This window comes from Cherax quadricarinatus, chromosome 47 (assembly GCF_038502225.1).
Source record: "Cherax quadricarinatus isolate ZL_2023a chromosome 47, ASM3850222v1, whole genome shotgun sequence".
In the NCBI taxonomy this organism is placed as follows: domain Eukaryota; kingdom Metazoa; phylum Arthropoda; class Malacostraca; order Decapoda; family Parastacidae; genus Cherax; species Cherax quadricarinatus.
In genome coordinates this window covers 4,638,317-4,659,151 of record NC_091338.1, presented here as the reverse complement: position 1 = coordinate 4,659,151, position 20,835 = coordinate 4,638,317, and positions in this window count along the sequence as shown.

The following is a 20,835-nucleotide window of genomic DNA, read 5'->3' as shown; positions in this document are numbered from 1 at the left end:
GTGAGTGTCTACCCGGCTACTGAGTGCCTACCCGGCTACTGAGTGCCTACCCAGCTACTGAGTGCCTACCCAGCTACTGAGTGCCTACCCGGCTACTGAGTGCCTACCCGGCTACCGAGTGTCTACCCGGCTACTGAGTGCCTACCCAGCTACTGAGTGCCTACCCAGCTACTGAGTGCCTACCCAGCTACTGAGTGCCTACCCAGCTACTGAGTGCCTACTCAGTTACTGAGTGCCTACCCGGCTACCGAGTGCCTACCCGGCTACTGAGTGCCTACCCAGCTACTGAGTGCCTACCCAGCTACTGAGTGCCTACCCAGCTACTGAGTGCCTACCCAGCTACTGAGTGCCTACCCAGCTACTGAGTGCCTACCCGGCTACTGAGTGCCTACCCGGCTACTGAGTGCCTACCCAGCTACTGAGTGCCTACCCGGCTACTGAGTGCCTACCCGGCTACTGAGTGCCTTGAAGGAGGCCTCCCCCTGCTGTTAGGTTGATCTATTAGACGACACTAATAGATCGCCATGCCATCGAATGCCATGTAATAGGCCTACCACACTTTATAGCCTATTTTAAGGCTAGAAAGATGTCATTCAGTAGGCCTACCCTATATTTAGACACCTCTTGAATATGGGGAAAAAATCGTTTAGGAAGAAAAAGGGTCCCGAAGGAGAAAAAAAGGTCCTGAAAGAGGGGAGGAAATTTCTTGAAGGAAAAAAAATATCCTGAAGGAGGAAAAATTGTCCTAACAGGGGAAAAAAGGGTCCTGAAAAAAAATGTCCCGAAGAAGGAGAGTTAAGGACATAAGTATTCTTCAACTTGCATGTATGAGGATATATGAGGGATGAAAAGGCATCCTACAGGATGACATAGGGATTCTTAGGAGAAATCCTGCCAGACGGAGGGGAAATTTTTGATGCATGAATGATCACTTACAGAGATTAACAAGGGAGTTAGATAAACTATTTTTTTAATTTGATTTAGAAAGGTCGTAGAGCATGAAGAAAAGGCCAGGAGAACTGGCACTGACTTTACAGGGACTTTTAAAGAGTGAATGTGAAGAGTTTTGTAGGATTCTCAGCAGCCTTAGTATGTTGAAAAGTTAGATAAATAACTCGTACATAGGAGAAAGAAACTTAGGACGACGTTTCGGTCCGACTTGGGCCATTATTAACTAGTCACACACAGTCCAAGTCGGACTGAAACGTCCAAAAAAAAAAAGTTTCTCCTAAGTGCGGGTTATTTGTGTATTGTTTCAGTCACGATATTGTGCCTTGTTATTCTTTATTGAAAAGTCTCCTGGAGAAAAGGCAAATGGTTCTGAAAGACTCCAATGTGATCTAGATAAGCGTGAATGATCTGAAGGGGGATCCTTTATGATATGAAGGATCGTGGAGGATTGTCGTGAATCCTCCATGGTTTGACGAGGTATGGAAGATTTCGAAGACTCGTGGAACAGCCCAGACAAAGGCTCCGGGAGAACACAAAGGCATCAAAAAGGGGAATGTTGGAGTAGGGAAAAAATCGGAGTTTAGGGGTTAAAGAGGTGGGCTCATGTGAAATTCTAGGGATACGTTCGTCTTCGGCTGGCGCGACCTGCACACCTGGTGCGGAAGTAACAGCAACCTCGCGTGTTTACCCTCTGTATTGAAGCATGTATCACACGCGCACTTAAGAACTTTTAACTGTATGCAAACACGTCTCAGACGTTCTCCCGTGCGAGCGCCTCGCTAGCGCACACAGACACACATTTCTGAATGGCGAGCAAATATATATATAAATTACATTAAAAGTGTATCCCTGAGGCGATTCTCGGTAAACAAAGGCTCAAACGCCCCACAATCACCTCTATTTACAAAGTATCTGCTTATTTAACAGCCGTCGTCATTACTCTGGAAAATTAGAAGGCTCGATGACCACTGTGTTTGTGGACGTGTTGCGAAAATTGCAAAACAATTGTTTAACGAAGACTGACGGCAGCAGTGTGGATTACCTCAAACGATTCTTGCTCTCTCACGACCACATGCAGACAGACAGTGGCTACACACACCACATGTAATTGTGTTAAAACAATCATTAACGACATCTTTGCATTTCCCAAGAAATATCTCATATTGTGAATTCTCTCACAGAATCATTAACTTTGATAGAAATTCTAGAGTATAGCAACTTTTCCTCATCCTGCGCAAACTATTTGTGAATTTATTAATGTAATGTGTCAGGTGTGGATAAATCATAAATTGATATCCCGAAAGCACTGATTGATGTGTGTATGTCTACAATAATATACATTATTAATGTTGCAGACTACACGTCTCTATAGCAGTTGTAGCAGATGTGGCTTCTTGTGAGTGAGTGTACCCTAGTGTGTGAACCTCCAGTATCCCAGAGTACCAGACTCCAGTATCCCAGAGTACCAGCCTCCAGTATCCCAGAGCACCAGCTTCCAATACCCCAGAGCACCAGCCTCCAATACCCCAGAGTGCCAACCTCCAGAACCACAAGTGCTAGCCTCCAGTACACCAGAGTACCAGCTTCAGGCTTCAGCAGCCTCATGCCTAAGTCGGTTAGCGCCACAAGTTAACGATATTACCGCTCCAAGGGTGTCCAGAAGCCCCTTAGCTAATGGGAGACGGAGCAATCAGGGAAGATGCTCAGGGGGTACCCCCTGAGACTCAGACTAAGGCAATAAGGCAAGATGTAAGACGTGATCAACAAATGGTCTGGTATGGACAGTCTCTTTCTCGTCTGCTTTATCTTATCTGACAGGTTACAATGTTTGGAGGAGTGACTACGAGGGAGATGGAGTGGACTGCTACTCCCCTATGGGGTATTTACAACCCCTGAGGGAATGGAAGGGAATCTGGAAGAAGAGTTGCTGAGGATCAAGAGCGCTTCACTATCAAAGGTCAACTCCTAAAATTCTCTCGGGATTTTAAAGATTAGCTGATGAACTTTTCCGCGGTTTCTTTTCACGAGAAAATTCTTTGATTCACGACCAACATTACTCAGCCTAAACAAAGATCCTTCCTAATGTGTGCTGGAAGCGGGATGAGGCCGGGCGGCCGGGAAGACAGACTGGTCTGCATTGTGTACATCGTGTAATGAGACTCTCAGTGGGTATCCTGCTTAAGTTGAAGGTTAGTGGGAAGACCCAAAGCTGAGGTCGAGTATAATCTCCACTGGTAGCCACTAAGTATGCTGTCTACAGGTAACTACCGAGTATGTTCTCCACAAGTAACCACCAGTATGTCATACTGACAGGTAAAAGAAAACGAACAAGTTCAACAAACATTTAAATTTTATTACGAATGGTCTCGGTTTCAATAACCTGTTTGTCATCAGAGCAAAAAGTTTCCATTAAAAAACATCGAGACACATGGAGCGCAGCCGACAAGTGGTGAATGAGACAATTCCAGAAATAAACTATGTCGAGACGTTTCGCCTGTGGACAGGCTTTTTTTCAGTGATTAACGGAAGAAACCCGCCTACTGGGGAAATATCTCAAAAAAAGTTCCTTTTCTCTGCAGTTCTCTTTTTTATCATTAACGACAGGATTACGGTGACAGGGAAAGACACAGTAAACGAGAAGAAACGGATCAACATGACTGGGACAGGAACAGGGGATGCAAGACAGCAGCTGAACACTCAGATGAAATAAGATATTTCCTGTTAGAAAGGGTGAAAAATATCGTAACGTGTCGGGAGAGGTGGTGAGTGTTACAAAAAACGCGATTCTAAAAGCTTAGAGATCTCCAGTGAATACTAGAAAGGACTGCCTTTCTAGCATCCAGCCTGTTACTGGGTTTTCGTAACAAGTAGTCAGTATCCTTGTCCAATTATCCATTAAATTCAGTATTATTCAATAGTGCTTCAGGATTACAACTGGTAGGCTACTAACTAGAGAAATTAAAATTTAATAAATTTATTAAGTCTTAGAGGTATATTATCAAATTAAATTAATCACAGCAATCAAAATAAAATCAATCTCTCGAGTTCAATATTATTGTGCTGAAAGCACATATCACATTTATAATTCTTAAGTACCGTCAGGTACATTAACATTTAATAAGATATTACAAATATGTACAAGTGTGAATGTGTGTAAGTGCTCTAAGTAGTTCGCTATGTCTCAAGACTCGAATATGACTTAAACAAGTGACCGACAAAGTAATCAAATAAACTAACTTCTTGACCGACTGGCAACCCGAATAGTCTGCTTGAACAACAAAGAATGCTAAGCCCAATAGCAATGCAATATGCGACTGTGACACAATCAGGAACTGGGAGATAATATAACGACACTAAGTAGGGAGCATCAGCAGATCCTCCACAAAAGTTACAAAACTCCCATACTACTGAATCTAAGTTCAGCATAGGAAAAACCCTGACTGTGACAATACACAGAAACCAGTACAAAATTAGGTCAGAAGCTATAGCTAAGGACCTGAGATGTTCAGTGTGTCTAAGCGACACACAACCTCAGTACAACGTCGAAAATCACTAAGTCTATACAATGTTCTGTGAACAGAGTTCTACAGAACTAACAAGAATAATGAGACAGACAATCTGTCCAACCACCAAGCGAGTCTAGAGCAGACTGAATACTTCACGAGAGGTGAGGACACCCCCCCTCGATCACGTGATAGCCCCGTGGACAGCACAGCTCAGAAGCCGGCAGTATAACGAGCGACAAGCGATAATTACAGTAGTTTGACAATCAAGACTTGAACTGAGCACATATGTACATCCTAACAACATAAGTCAAATAAGAATATAAAGCAATATATTTACGATTTAGCTATTATCGCAAATATAAGCAATATAAAATTATATGAAAAGATAATATACATTATATATATACATAATCATTGTAACCCATTCAGGGGTTGCAACACCCCCCCCCCCCAACACGACAGACGGTCGCACTAGGAGTTGCATTAATGTCTTTCACATTATTACTGATTACTCATATCAATACAATTTAATATAAATATTAATCAAAGTCTCTCTTGTGCCAAGCACCTCTACAATTTCACAGCGTCCATCACTAGGATATGCCCCTAGTACTAGGGCAGTACACAGTATCGTATCTCTGCATACTCGTGGTTATATACATCAGTGTAGAGACAGGATAGCGTAGACGAGCAGGGCACTGAGGCTCGATCATAGTAGAGGAGACTGCATTCCACTCTTAAGTAGTGGTTGTGGAATGCGAGGCAGTATGAACATCTGAGTATGAAACAGCTTAAGGTGTGTAGTGGGGGGGGGGTCTGCGGCAGGACAGTGTTGCGTCACGCAGTACATCACCCACACCACACTACTCACTCAACACTCAGCTTGTCTCCTCCTCACACAACAATACTGTGAATACATAAATATAATAATTAGACATGACATGAGTATATATAGTTAATATGGGCTGGAGGGATTAAGTTACTTTACTGAATTTGACATGGCAAGTAACAAAAGGTATTTGGGCATAAAATTGCGTAAATTTTAAATAGGGAAGTGCCCAAATACTCGTCAAAATGTTCAAAGGACACCACAAGAGCTAGAGCATAATTTTTCTGGTGTCGTTTGAGCTTAGATGAATAGTAACATATAGGATGGAGAATATCAGTGGATGTTGACTGTTGGAGCAGCACAACACCTACTGCATAACAACTCGCATCTATATGTAAAAAGATGGAAAGATTGAAATTAGGACTCTTCAACACAGGAGCAGAGGATAGCAAGCGCTTCAACCTTTTGAACGAGTCTGAACAATCTCTAGTCCAGGTGAACTGAACTTTGCTACTAGTAAGCTCAGTGAGAGGAGCTGCAATCTGAGAAAAGTTTGGACAGAACCTGCGATAATATCCTGCCATACCCAGGAATCTCTGTACTCCTTTCCTATCCTGTGGCACTGGAAATTCAGAAATTGCACGAACCTTAGCCTCAATAGGAGCAACCTCACCTTGGCAGATACAAAAGCCTAGATAGGTAATCTTGGCTTGACCAAAACTACATTTAGCTAAGTTAACAGTGAAGAAGTTGTAGTGCGCCAGTCTCTCAAACAATGCTCTGAGACGCGTCAAGTGCTGTTCCCACTCGTCACTGTACACCACTAAGTCGTCAAGGTAGGCTTCTACTCCTAAGTTGTGGGTCAACTCGTTCATTATACGTTGGAATGAAGCCGCCGCGTTACATAGGCCGAAGGGGGTGACGAGGTAGTTAAACAATCCATCTTGAACAGTAAAAGCAGATATTTCTTGAGCACGTTCAGTAAGCGGGACTTTATAATAGCCTCGTAAGAGATCTAAACGGCTGACAAACTGGGCTCCTGACACACGATCAATAAGGTCGTCAATGCGAGGTAGAGGATAACCATCAGGCAAGGTGACAGAGTTCACTTTCCTGTAATCAGTGCACATCCTGAAACTACCGTCAGGTTTAGGCACTAAAAGACAGGGAGATGCCCATGGACTTTTACTGCGCTCAATAAGTCCGTGAGAAAACAGAAAATCAACCTCTTCTCTCAATGCTTTATGCTTCGTTGGACTCATCCTATATGGTGATTGCTTAATGGGTGATGCTCCCTGTACATCAACGTCATGTACACCCAGAGTACAACGTTTAGGAACATCACCGAACAATTCAGGGAAATGCAAAAATCATGTTTTTAATATCACCAGCTTTATCAATCCCAAGGTTACTAAGAAAATCGTCTAGTGACTGTAGAGTCACAATTTTCTAAACGCACCTCTATACCTCTAGAGATGTCAGGTAGACTGACGTTTTCTTCCTCTGTCCTTGGAAGAATAGAAGTAGTAGGTAGAGGACTAGCGTAGTATGCCTTAAGCTGGTTAACATGGTACACATGATTAGATTTCTTTTTCCCAGGCGTACGTACCAAATAATTTACGTCGCTAAGCTTTTTCACTACTTCCAGGGGACCATCATACCTGGCTTGTAGAGCATGACCTGGTACTAATTTCCGAGCCATCACCTTATCTCGTGCTTTAAAAGAACGAGAGACAGCACGCTTGTCATAATGTTGCTTCATTCTAGCTTGGGCTGAAAACTAGGTTTTTCGAAGCTAGCTCTCTAGCGGCTGTCAAATGTTGCCTGCATTAATGAAGGTGAAGTACTCAATGATGGATTTGATTTTCCTGTCCACACGTCTTTCAACACTGCGAGAGGACCACGCACTTGGTGTCCGAATATTAATTCAAATGGGACTAAATCCGAGACTTTCTTGCTCACTTTCTCTCATAGCGAACAGAAGAAAAGGTATACCCTCATCCCAGTCTCTAGAAAAATGTTCACAATAAGCTCTCATCATGGACTTCAGTGTCTGATGAAATCTCTCTAGAGCACCTTGTGACTGTGGATGATAACTGGTTGAAAGTACAGACTTTATTCCTAGGTGGGATAATGCTTCTCGAAAGATCTTAGAAGTGAAATTAGATCCCTGATCTGATTGTATCTCTCGTGGCAATCCAACCTGGGAGAAAAATTTCATCAGCGCTCTCACAATAGCACGAGCATTAATTTTTCTCATATTATGTACATCCTAACAACGTAAGTCAAATAAGAATATAAAGCAATATATTTACGATTTAGCTATTATCGCAAATATAAGCAATATAAAATTATATGAAAAGATAATATACATTATATATATATACATAATCATTGTAACCCATTCAGGGGTTGCAACAGTGAGCGACAGCAAGTTTCACTCACGACTACGAGAGTAAATACAATAGAGCTCATAAAAAAAGGTAAGAACCAAGAACCCTAGTCGAGTGTAGGTAAAGAGACGAAGCCAGGAGCTGAGACTCAACCCCTGTAACACACACTACAATAAACAGTGGCAATAATTTAGCGACAATATATCTGTAAAGACGATGGTGCTATAAATTGTCCCCTATATTGTGGACGTAGAGAGGGAGGGAGAGAAGGGATGAGAGAGAGAGAGAGAGGAGAGAGAGAGAGAGAGAGAGAGAGAGAGAGAGAGAGAGAGAGAGAGAGAGAGAGAGAGAGAGAGAGAGAGAGAGAGAGAGAGAGAGAGAGAGAGAGACATGGTTGGATGGAGCGAGGTGTGACTACTATTTTCCTCCATGCCTGGACTAACATTTCCAACCATTCACACAACATTTGTATCCCAGTTGGATATAACCTCATATAGTTCTGATCGAGACTAGAAATTCTCGAACCAATTTTCTCTGGAATCTTCGTGTGTTAGTTTGTCACCCATTACTATACGATCACACACACACACACACACACACACACACACACGTTTGTAACCTGTCCTTGTTCTCAGCAATTTTTTGTGCATTTTATTTATTCACATCTGCAAGCACAGATACATCTGACTTTCTCTTCTGGTATATCATTCACATGTACCAGGAAGAAAACCGATCCCAATAATGATCCTTGAAGAACCCCCAGTTGTTGCACATGACCGTTCTGACACCTCTTCCCAGACACTCTCTTACCAGTAAGGTGCTCTATATTCCACTGTACTCATTTCCTTCTTGGACTCTATGAAAATGCAATCCTCCTCTTTCTCTCTGCCCTCCTGTCAACTCATCACAGAGTTCCAGCAGTTTGTGAGACAGGATTTGCAACTTCGGAAACCAATTCTCTCTTGGTTATTCCTTTGCTCTCCTGATTACCATCTCCAGTGCCTTACATAGCAAGTATGTTAATGATACTGGCCTCTAGTTTAATACTTCCTGTCTTCTTTCTTAAATATTGGGGCTATATTTACTGTGTTTCCAGATCTCTGGCAATTGCCCCGTATCTACTGACTTGTTGTAGAATTTGGATAGTGGTAGGTCTAATGCCTCTGTACCCTCTCAGAGAATCCCTGGTGACACGCTTATCAAATACCATTGCGGCTGAAGCGTGCAGCTCGCTTGGAAGACTCTTTGTCTCTTTTTTCCTTATGTGTATGTAGCCAGTACCAGCTGCTGTGCCTCTTCTATCCACTGAGTCTCTCCCCTTTAAATAATTTATTTTGCTCCTCACAGACTACTTTGTTTATAATAACCTCTTCTCCTTGCTTCTTCGGTCTTATCTTCTGTTTAACTCTGTATGTATGTGTGAACTCGCCTAACTGTGGTTGCAGGAGTCGATTCATAGTTCCTGGCCCCGTCTCTTCACTGGTCGCTACTAGGTCACTCCCTCCTTGAGTTTTATCATACCTCTTCTTAAAGCTATGAATGGATCCTGCCTCCACCACCTCCCTTTCCAGATTAGACTTTCTGACCACTGTGTGCGTGTGTGTACGTACTCACCTAGTTGTGGTTGCAGGGGTCGATTCATAGCTCCTGGCCCCGCCTCTTCACTGGCCGCTACTGGGTCACTCTCCCTGCACCATGAGCTGTGTGTGTGTGTGTGTGTGTGTGTGTGTGTGTGTGTGTGTGTTTCTGTGTGTGTGTGTGTGTGTTTCTGTGTGTGTGTATGTGTGTGCATGTATGTGTGTATGTGTGTGTGTGTATGTGTGTGTGCGTGTATGTGTGTGTATATGTGTGTGTGTGTGTGTGTGTGTGTGTGTGTGTGTGTGTGTGTACTCACCTAGTTGAGGTTGCGGGGGTCGAGTCCGAGCTCCTGGCCCCGCCTCTTCACTGATCGCTACTAGGTCACTCTCCCTGAGCCGTGAGCTTTATCATACCTCTGCTTAAAGCTATGTATGGATCCTGCCTCCACTACATCGCTTCCCAAACTATTCCACTTACTGACTACTCTGTGGCTGAAGAAATACTTCCTAACATCCCTGTGATTCATCTGTGTCTTCAGCTTCCAACTGTCCCCCCTTGTTACTGTGTCCAATCTCTGGAACATCCTGTCTTTGTCCACCTTGTCAATTCCTCTCAGTATTTTGTATGTCGTTATCATGTCCCCCCTATCTCTCCTGTCCTCCAGTGTCGTCAGGTTGATTTCCCTTAACCTCTCCTCGTAGGACATACCTCTTAGCTCTGGGACTAGTCTTGTTGCAAACCTTTGCACTTTCTCTAGTTTCTTCACGTGCTTGGCTAGGTGTGGGTTCCAAACTGGTGCCGCATACTCCAATATGGGCCTAACGTACACGGTGTACAGGGTCCTGAATGATTCCTTATTAAGATGTCGGAATGCTGTTCTGAGGTTTGCTAGGCGCCCATATGCTGCAGCAGTTATTTGGTTGATGTGCGCTTCAGGAGATGTGCCTGGTGTTATACTCACCCCAAGATCTTTTTCCTTGAGTGAGGTTTGTAGTCTCTGACCCCCTAGACTGTACTCCGTCTGCGGCCTTCTTTGCCCTTCCCCAATCTTCATGACTTTGCACTTGGTGGGATTGAACTCCAGGAGCCAATTGCTGGACCAGGTCTGCAGCCTGTCCAGATCCCTTTGTAGTTCTGCCTGGTCTTCGATCGAGTGAATTCTTCTCATCAACTTCACGTCATCTGCAAACAGGGACACCTGAGTCTATTCCTTCCGTCATGTCGTTCACAAATACCAGAAACAGCACTGGTCCTAGGACTGACCCCTGCGGGACCCCGCTGGTCACAGGTGCCCACTCTGACACCTCGCCACGTACCATGACTCGCTGCTGTCTTCCTGACAAGTATTCCCTGATCCATTGTAGTGCCTTCCCTGTTATCCCTGCTTGGTCCTCCAGTTTTTGCACCAATCTCTTGTGTGGAACTGTGTCAAACGCCTTCTTGCAGTCCAAGAAAATGCAATCCACCCACCCCTCTCTCTCTTGTCTTACTGCTGTCACCATGTCATAGAACTCCAGTAGGTTTGTGACACAGGATTTCCCGTCCCTGAAACCATGTTGGCTGCTGTTGATGAGATCGTTCCTTTCTAGGTGTTCCATCACTCTTCTCCTGATAATCTTCTCCATGATTTTGCATACTATACATGTCAGTGACACTGGTCTGTAGTTTAATGCTTCATGTCTGTCTCCTTTTTTAAAGATTGGGACTACATTTGCTGTCTTCCATGCCTCAGGCAATCTCCCTGTTTCGATAGATGTATTGAATATTGTTGTTAGGGGTACACATAGCGCCTCTGCTCCCTCTCTCAATACCCATATACACTAATATATATATACACTAATATATATATATATATATATATATATATATATATATATATATATATATATATATATATATATATATATATATACATACATACATATATATATATATATATATATATATATATATATATATATATATAGAGAGAGAGAGAGAGAGAGAGAGAGAGAGAGAGAGAGAGGTAGGTAGGTTTGATTACTCGTGTCCCCAGAGGTAACGGGTTGCGGCAGTGGTGTGTGGACATAGTACACAGGTGTTGACACGGATGTTACGACTAGTTCTTACCCCCACTCCCCCTCCCTCTCCCTCTCTCTCTCTCTCTCTCTCTCTCTCTCTCTCTCTCTCTCTCTCTCTCATTTTTATCCCAGCTATTCTCTCTCTAATCCTTAAATTTTCAGCTTCCTTCGTGTCATGGCCTTCTCCTCTAAGGCCAACACACTACAGCTTATGTGGAATTTCATCATGTGATTTTTATCATAAGGTTTATGGTGTAGTGAGCCGTGGTGGGAGGCGGAGGGAAGGAGGGCCAAGAATCACCCATGGCGTCACCAGACCCATTCAATTTTCCATGGGCTGGGGGCCCTAGCCCATGCCGACCCATAATGAAAGCCTCCCAAACCTTGACTTTTATACACATTTTTTTTAATATGCTGTGTGCAGGGAATTTCAAAATAGGCGTGGAAACGCTTCAAGTCAAAAAGTTAGTTTCTACCCGATATATGGGAAGCTTTCCTCTTCATGGAATTGATAAATCCGTAGGGACCATATAGCCCTGGGGAGGTAATCATGACTGATGGATAGGGAAGGGTTGGCACCACTTCAGTGGATCGGTTACCCGTCACTCGCATCAAGACAACCCTTCCCTCCCTTCTTGAAGAGAACGAAGCATCACAATTTGCCGTCCGACGCGCGACGATTTTGTCGTGTCAGAGTCGTGTTGTCGCGATAGTGTTTCGCTTAGAGACTGATGACCTGACAGAGCTCTACACAGAGCGCAACGTTGTCCCTACAAGAGCTTGTTCAGCATGACTGTCCTTACTTTACTTTCGCTCATGTCAGTTTGTAACCCTCTCGCTGAGTCTTAAAGTGACATGTTCACCTCTCGAAAAGGACTCATTTCACCATTAAAAGTGAAAGTACGTGACAAACCTTTTTTCCAGCAATGATCAGTAGTGTATAGCAATGATTAGCAGTGTATAGCAATGATCAGCAGTGTATAGCAATGATTAGTAGTGTATAGCAATGATCAGCAGTGTATAGCAATGATCAGCAGTGTATAGCAATGATCAGCAGTGTATAGCAATGATCAGCAGTGTATAGCAATGATCAGCAGTGTATAGCAATGATCAGCAGTGTATAGCAATGATCAGTAGTGTATAGCAATGATCAGCAGTGTATAGCAATGATCAGCAGTGTATAGCAATGATCAGTAGTGTATAGCAATGATCAGCAGCGTATAGCAATGATCAGCAGTGCATAGCAATGATCAGTGTATAGCAATGATCAGCAGTGTATAGCAATGATCAGCAGTGTATAGCAATGATTAGCAGTGTATAACAATGATCAGCAGTGTATAGCAATGATTAGCAGTGTATAATGATCAGCAGTGTATAGCAATTAGCAGTGTATAGCAATGATTAGCAGTGTATAACAATGATCAGCAGTGTATAGCAATGATCAGCAGTGTATAGCAATGATTAGCAGTGTATAACAATGATCAGCAGTGTATAGCAATTATCAGCAGTGTATAGCAATGATCAGCAGCGTATAGCAATGATCAGCAGTGTATAGCAATGATCAGCAGTGTATAGCAATGATCAACAGTGTATAACAATGATCAGTAGTGTATAGCAATGATCAGCAGTGTATAGCAATGACCAGCAGTGTATAGCAATGATTAGCAGTGTATAACAATGATCAGCAGTGTATAACAATGATCAGCAGTGTATAGCAATGATCAGCAGTGTATAGCAATGATCAGCAGTGTATAGCAATGATCAGCAGAGTATAGCAATGATCAGCAGTGTATAGCAATGATCAGCAGTGTATAGCAATGATCAGCAGTGTATAGCAATGATTAGCAGTGTATAGCAATGATTAGCAGTGTATAACAATGATCAGCAGCGTATAGCAATGATCAACAGTGTATAACAATGATCAGTAGTGTATAGCAATGATCAGCAGTGTATAGCAATGATCAGCAGTGTATAGCAATGATTAGCAGTGTATAACAATGATCAGCAGTGTATAGCAATGATCAGCAGTGTATAACAATGATCAGCAGTGTATAACAATGATCAGCAGTGTATAGCAATGATCAGCAGTGTATAGCAATGATCAGCAGTGTATAGCAATGATCAGCAGAGTATAGCAATGATCAGCAGTGTATAGCAATGATCAGCAGTGTATAGCAATGATCAGCAGTGTATAGCAATGATTAGCAGTGTATAACAATGATCAGCAGTGTATAGCAATGATCAGCAGCGTATAGCAATGATCAACAGTGTATAACAATGATCAGTAGTGTATAGCAATGATCAGCAGTGTATAGCAATGATCAGCAGTGTATAGCAATGATTAGCAGTGTATAACAATGATCAGCAGTGTATAGCAATGATCAGCAGTGTATAACAATGATCAGCAGTGTATAACAATGATCAGCAGTGTATAGCAATGATCAGCAGTGTATAGCAATGATCAGCAGTGTATAATCTGGTAAGCAGTCTATATAATGTGAAAACGTAGAAGTTATGGCAAAATATGCACCATCATACTAACGTAAGATACTTAAGAGGCACGTAAGTTCCCCCGTCTTCTAATAACAGGTTCATTTTTCCACTATAATCTACCTTGTCCATAATTACTATCGCATTTGCTGTGTTTCGTAAGGTGAAGTCCAGGATTGTTCCTTAATTAATTAAGGAACGATCCTAGACTTCACCTTACGAAACAATAAGCGATAGTAATTATGGACAAGGTAGATTATAGTGGAAAAATGAACCTGTTATTAGAAGACGGGGGAACTTACGTGCCTCTTAACCCCCCCCCCCCCCACACACATACACAAACTACTGCCAACCCAAAACAATCCGACAAAAGCAACACCGACGCACACAACAACGAGACCTGAAATATTGTTATTTTACCGGAAAGCCTCATTTGTTTCCGATTACCGTAAATGGTTTGACAGTAGCCACTTCAGCGTAAAATTAGAGGTCACACTAATGAAAAGTGGGATGCAGGAGCCTGGGGTTGGTCCACTCTGCTGCAGCAGCAGCAGTAGAAGCACCAGAAGCACCAGCACCACCACCACCACCAGCACCGCCGCCACCACCACAAGCACCACCACCACCACCAGCAGCAGCAGCAGCAGCACCACGCTTCCCGCTGCTTCTCCCTCGACGTAAACGTGTGCCGAATGGAGTTTGAAAATGATCATTCGTATTGATTTTGCGCTTCGGACAAGTAAATAACAGCGATGGTTGCTGCGGTAGTTTAGTGGAGGGAGGGAGAGAGTAAGTTTATTTAGGTACAGGTATACATAAATACATACCAAGTATACCATGGGGGGGGGTCTACATTTTAGATTTTACTCCCAGGGCTGAGTTTGCATGGCTGCGTCACTCATCCTGAGAGGGGGACGCTGCCCAAAAACAGTTGACACGCCAGGGGCGATATCGACTTCATCCTTGGCTGTTTCACCATAAGAGAATCATTACCTTGAAAAAATTTCCTTTATCTAAGTGCCTAAAACCCAGCATGTATTTGTCAACTGCCACAATCCTTAGTTTAAACACGCGCACGCACACACGTGTGTGTGCGCGTGTTTAAATAAAGGATTTTTTCCCATCACTGAAATTGCTTATTTACAATTTATTGTTCATATATACATACACACACACACACACACACACATCCAGGACGGCTAGTTTTCTATTCCAGCAACTCAACGCTGCTGTTCAGAGGGGTAATGCCTGCAGTATCTTGCGAACTCATTATAATCAGTGGCAAACGCGTATCTCTCACACCTCATGTACTGTATATGCCATAATATTGTTTGTACAATATTATGTAATAAAATATACTTATTGATAAAGAATGAAAAGATGGGGTGGTAGGGGAAGTGGAATACTGAAATAACTTCAGGAAGAAATCCAAATATTCTTCCTCGAAGCTTTTTTATCCACTTCTCCGAGGATATGGGTCCCACAGTTTGCATCAGAGGTGGACTCCGTCCTATATATATGTCGTGCCGAATAGGTAAAATCGGTCAATTAGCAAGAACTCATTTAAAATTAAGTCCTTTCTAAAATTCTTTTATACGTTTCAAGATTTTTTTTCATTTATGTTAATGTAAAAAATAATAATTTTGTACCAAAAGAACCTTAGAAAACTTACCTAACATTATTATAACAAGCGCAACTTAATTTAGCCTAATCCAACTAAATATACTTTAGATAAGTTTACAGTAATTTAATAAAACAAAAAAATATTTTTTTTTCGATAGGTTCAGAATGATTTTCGCGAAATTACTGCATACACAGATTTTCGCTGACTTATTCGGCAAGAAGAGCGTTGCTATTTAAACCAAAATCGCAAGTTTTACCTATTCGGCAAAGTAACATTTGTGAAGGGATTCAGGGAAACCGACAGGCCAGACTTGAGTCCTGGAGATGGGACATCCAGTGTCTACACTCTGAAGGACGGGTGTTAATATTGTAGTTTTATAACTGTAGTGTGAAGCATCCCTCTGGCAAGACAGTGACGGAGTGAATGATGATAATGAAAGTTTTTCTTTTTCGGGCCACCCTGCCTTGGTGGGAATCGGCCGATGTGTTAATAAAAAAATTTATATATATATATATATATATATATATATATATATATATATATATAACCTCGAAAGTTAAATTTCAGTGCTCAGAGGAGGGAAAAATTCTCCCTTCAGTGAGTGGGGAGATATAAGAGCAGGTCAGACAGCAGCGCCTGAAGCACACACAAAGAGTCACATAGATCGTCTTTGAGACGACGGGCAACTTATGGCTGCCGAGGCAGATAAACAAGAGTTTGAAAGATGTTGTTTTGCGGAAATAGACTACAAGGAAGGATGTCGTGGGTTATTTATGAGTAAAATTAAATGGCCTATCTGTTACTGGCCACCTGGCCTTTTGCCAGATATCGCTTTTAGCTTTCAAGAGTAATGAACATGTGGTGGCTGGCAGGTAGGCAGTGTGTGTGTGTGTGTGTGTGTGTGTGTGTGTGTGTGTGTGTGTGTGTGTGTATGCGTATGTGTGTGTGTATGCGTATGTGTATGTGTGTGTATGTGTATGCGTATGTATGTATGTGTGTATGTATGTGTGTATGTATGTGTGTATGTATGTGTGTGTGTGTGTGTGTGTGTGTGTGTGTGTGTGTGTGTGTGTATGTGTGTGTGTGTGTGTGTATGTATGTGTATGTATGTGTGTGTGTATGTGTGTATGTACTCACCTAGTTGTACTCACCTAGTTGAGGTTGCGGGGGTCGAGTCCGAGCTCCTGGCCTCGCCTCTTCACTGATCGCTACTAAGTCACTCTCCCTGAGCCGTGAGCTTTATCATACCTCTGCTTAAAGCTATGTATGGATCCTGCCTCCACTACATCGCTTCCCAAACTATTCCACTTACTGACTACTCTGTGGCTGAAGAAATACTTCCTAACATCCCTGTGATTCATCTGTGTCTTCAGCTTCCAACTGTGTCCCCTTGTTACTGTGTCCAATCTCTGGAACATCCTGTCTTTGTCCACCTTGTCAATTCCTCTCAGTATTTTGTATGTCGTTATCATGTCCCCCCTATCTCTCCTGTCCTCCAGTGTCGTCAGGTTGATTTCCCTTAACCTCTCCTCGTAGGACATACCTCTTAGCTCTGGGACTAGTCTTGTTGCAAACCTTTGCACTTTCTCTAGTTTCTTCACGTGCTTGGCTAGGTGTGGGTTCCAAACTGGTGCCGCATACTCCAATATGGGCCTAACGTACACGGTGTACAGGGTCCTGAATGATTCCTTATTAAGATGTCGGAATGCTGTTCTGAGGTTTGCTAGGCGCCCATATGCTGCAGCAGTTATTTGGTTGATTTTCGCTTCAGGAGATGTGCCTGGTGTTACTCACCTAATTGTACTCACCTAATTGTGGTTGCAGGGGTCGAGACTCAGCTCCTGGCCCCGCCTCTTCACTGATCGCTACTGGATCGCTCTCTCTCTCTGCTTCCTGAGCTTTGTCATACCTCTTCTTAAAACTATGTATGGTTCCTGCCTCCACTACTTCACTTGCTAGGCTATTCCACTTGCTTACAACTCTATGACTGAAGAAATACTTCCTAACGTCCCTGTGACTCGTCTGAGTCTTCAGCTTCCAGTTGTGACCCCTTGTCCCTGTGTCCCCTCTCTGGAACATCCTATCTCTGTCCACCTTGTCTATTCCCCGCAGTATCTTGTATGTCGTTATCATGTCTCCCCTGACCCTTCTGTCCTCCAGTGTCGTCAGTCCGATTTCCCTTAACCTTTCCTCGTACGACATTCCCTTGAGCTCTGGGACTAGCCTTGTTGCAAACCTTTGTACTTTCTCTAACTTCTTGACGTGCTTGACCAGGTGTGGGTTCCAGACTGGTGCTGCATACTCCAGTATGGGTCTAACATACACAGTGTACAGTGTCTTGAACGATTCCTTATTAAGGTATCGGAACGCTATTCTCAGGTTTGCCAGGCGCCCGTATGCTGCAGCGGTTATTTGGTTGATGTGTGCCTCCGGTGATGTGCTCGGTGTTATGGTCACCCCAAGGTCTTTCTCCCTGAGTGAGGTCTGTAGTCTTTGTCCACCTAGCCTATATTCTGTCTGCGGTCTTCTTTGCCCCTCCCCAATCTTCATGACTTTGCATTTGGCTGGATTGAATTCGAGGAGCCAGTTACTGGACCACATGTCCAGCCTCTCCAGGTCTCTTTGCAGTCCTGCCTCATCCTCGTCCGATTTAATTCTTCTCATCAACTTCACGTCATCTGCGAACAGGGACACTTCAGAGTCTATTCCTTCCATCATGTCGTTCACATATATCAAAAATAGCACTGGTCCTAGAACTGACCCCTGTGGGACCCCGCTCGTAACAGGCGCCCACTGTGATACCTCTTCACGTACCATGACTCGTTGCTGCCTCCCTGTCAGGTATTCCCTTATCCATTGCAGTGCCCTTCCTTTTACGTGTGCCTGATCCTCCAGCTTCTGCACTAATCTCTTGTGGGGAACTGTGTCAAAGGCCTTCCTGCAGTCTAGGAAAATGCAATCTACCCAACCCTCTCTCTCGTGTCTTACTTCTGTTACCTTGTCATAAAACTCCAGGAGGTTTGTGATACAAGATTTGCCTTCCATGAACCCATGCTGGTTTTCATTTATAATCTTGTTCCTTTCCAGGTGTTCGACCACTCTCCTCCTGATAATCTTCTCCATGACTTTGCACACAATACATGTCAGAGACACAGGTCTGTAGTTTAGTGCCTCGTTTCTGTTTCCTTTCTTAAATATGGGGACTACATTAGCTGTCTTCCATTTCTCAGGTAGTTGCCCAGTTTCAAGGGATGTGTTGAAGATTGTGGTTAGAGGCACACACAGCATCTCTGCTCCTTCTCTAAGGACCCATGGGGAGATGTTGTCCGGTCCCATCGCCTTTGAGGTGTCAAGGTCACTTAAGAGCTTCTTCACCTCCTCCTCAGTTGTTCGTATGTCATCCAACACTTGTTGGTATATTCCCTCTTGATGTTCCCTTCTGTGCTGTCTTCCCACAGCCCTTCCTGTCTCTACTGTAAAAACTTCCTTAAATCTCCTGTTCAGCTCCTCACATACCTCCTGATCATTTCTTGTGAGTTCTCCACCTTCTGTCCTTAATCTGATCACCTGGTCTTTGACTGTTGTCTTCCTCCTGATGTGGCTATACAACAGTTTCGGGTCAGTCTTGATTCTCGATGCTATGTCATTTTCATACTGTCGCTGGGCCTCCCTCCTTACCTGTGCGTACTCGTTCCTGGCTCTGCGACTGATCTCCCTATTTTCGTGTGTTCTCTGCCTTCTGTACTTTTTCCATTCTCTATTGCACTTTGTTTTTGCCTCCTTACACCGTCGGGTAAACCAGGGGCTTGTTCTGGTCTTCCCGTTGTTACTGTTGCCCTTGGGAATGAACCTTTCCACTGCCTCCTTGCATTTTGTTGCTACATATTCCATCATTTCATTTACTGGCTTTCCTGCCAGTTCTCTGTCCCACTGGACCTCCCGCAGGAAGTTCTTCAACCCTATGTAGTCCCCTCTTTTATAGTCAGGCTTTTCCCATTCTACTCCTGTTATTCTCTCCACTTGCAGCTCTACTATGTATTCAAAGCACAGAACCACGTGGTCGCTAGCTCCTAGGGGACTCTCATACTTGATGTCCTCAATGTCTGAGCTGCCCAGGGTGAACACAAGGTCCAATCTTGCTGGTTCATCCTCCCCTCTCACTCTGGTAGTGTCCTTAACATGTTGGTGCATGAGGTTTTCCAGCACCACGTCCAACATCCTGGCTCTCCATGTTTCGGGACCCCCATGTGGCTCCAGGTTTTCCCAGTCAATCTCCCTGTGGTTGAAATCCCCCATAACCAGCAACTTTGCTCTGCTGGAGTGAGCTCTTCTTGCCACCTCAGCAAGTGTGTCCACCATTGCTCTGTTGCTCTCTTCATATTCCTCTCTTGGCCTCCTGCAGTTCTGTGGTGGATTATACATCACTGCAATGACCACTTTGTGTTCCCCAGACTGAAGTGTACCTGCTATGTAGTCTCTTTCTCCTGTCTCATCTATTCCTTCCATTTTCTCGAATTTCCATCTGTTTTTTACGAGCAGAGCAACCCCACCTCCCCCCCTACCCCTTCTATCTGTGTGTGTGTGTGTGTGTGTGTGTGTGTGTGTGTGTGTGTGTGTGTGTGTGTGTGTGTGTGTGTGTGTGTGTGAGTGTGTGTGTGTGTGTGTGCGTGTGTGTGTGTGTGTGTGTGTGTGTGTGTGTGTGTGTGTGTGTGTGTGTGTGTGTGTGTGTGTGTGTGTGTGTGTGTGTGTGTGTGTGTGTGTGTGTGTGTGTGTGAGTGTGTGTGTGTGAGTGTGTGTGTGTGTGAGTGTGTGTGTGTGTGTGTGTGTGTGTGTGTGTGTGTGTGTGTGTGTGTGTGTGTGTGTGTGTGTGTGTGGTGTGTGTGTGGTGTGTGTGTGTGTGTGTGTGTGTGTGTGTGTGTGTGTGTGTGTGTGTGTGTGAGAGTGTGTGTGTGAGAGAGTGTGTGTGTGTGATGTGTGTGTGTGTGTGTGTGTGTGTGTGTGTGTGTGTGTGTGTGTGTGTGTGTGTGTGTGTGTGTGTGTGTGTGTGTGATGTGTGTGTGTGTGATGTGTGTGTGTGTGATTGTGTGTGTGATGTGTGTGTGTGATGTGTGTGTGTGTGTGTGATGTGTGTGTGATGTGTGTGTGTGTGATGTGTGTGTGTGATGTGTGTGTGTGATGTGTGTGTGTGATGTGTGTGTGTGTACACACACACACACGCCTATTCGTACTAAACCATTTGTGATATCAAAGGTTGAGTTCCAGCTCCCGGCACCGACTTTTCACTTGGCCCTTGCCGGATATTGAGTACTCCCTTCTCGACTCGTGTAGGCAAAGACGGGAATGTATGAGAGTATAGTGGTAAGAACGCTCTTATGTGGGTGTGAAGCATTAGTGGTGAATGTTG